The following is a 373-nucleotide window of genomic DNA, read 5'->3' on the forward strand; positions in this document are numbered from 1 at the left end:
GATTTACAAGCCTTTGTATATGCACTGTAAGAGATGTAAAAAAATGAGTTCTCTCTCCTTCCTGAATAAACGCTAGAGGACGCACTGCTCGGGAAAACGGGTTGTTTTACCCAAGGAACACAGCAGAAAACGCTCCTCATATACCAGGTGTGTAGCCTGGCTTTTCAGCCATCGGGCTTTCCGCGTAAATACAGAGGTGACTCAGTGTTGTTGGACAGAACGACTCAACACAGCAACTGCAGCCGGAGCGGCCGCGCGGTGATTCAGCACAAGAACAGCAGCCCCGGGCAAGTTAGGCAAGGGGAATTAGCTCAAATGGTAGAGCGCTCGCTTAGCATGCGAGAGGTAGCGGGATCGATGCCCGCATTCTCCA

The 373-nt window shown here is 51.2% G+C and overlaps 1 non-coding gene across 1 annotated transcript; it reads left to right on the top strand.

The window, feature by feature from the left end:
• Window positions 1–300: 300 nt before the first annotated feature.
• Window positions 301–373, top strand: TRNAA-AGC. Its single transcript has one exon. It is a non-coding gene; the product is annotated as a tRNA-Ala (tRNA).

The sequence above is a fragment of the Corvus cornix genome, chromosome 2 (genome assembly GCF_000738735.6).
Source record: "Corvus cornix cornix isolate S_Up_H32 chromosome 2, ASM73873v5, whole genome shotgun sequence".
Classification (NCBI taxonomy): Eukaryota; Metazoa; Chordata; class Aves; order Passeriformes; family Corvidae; genus Corvus; species Corvus cornix.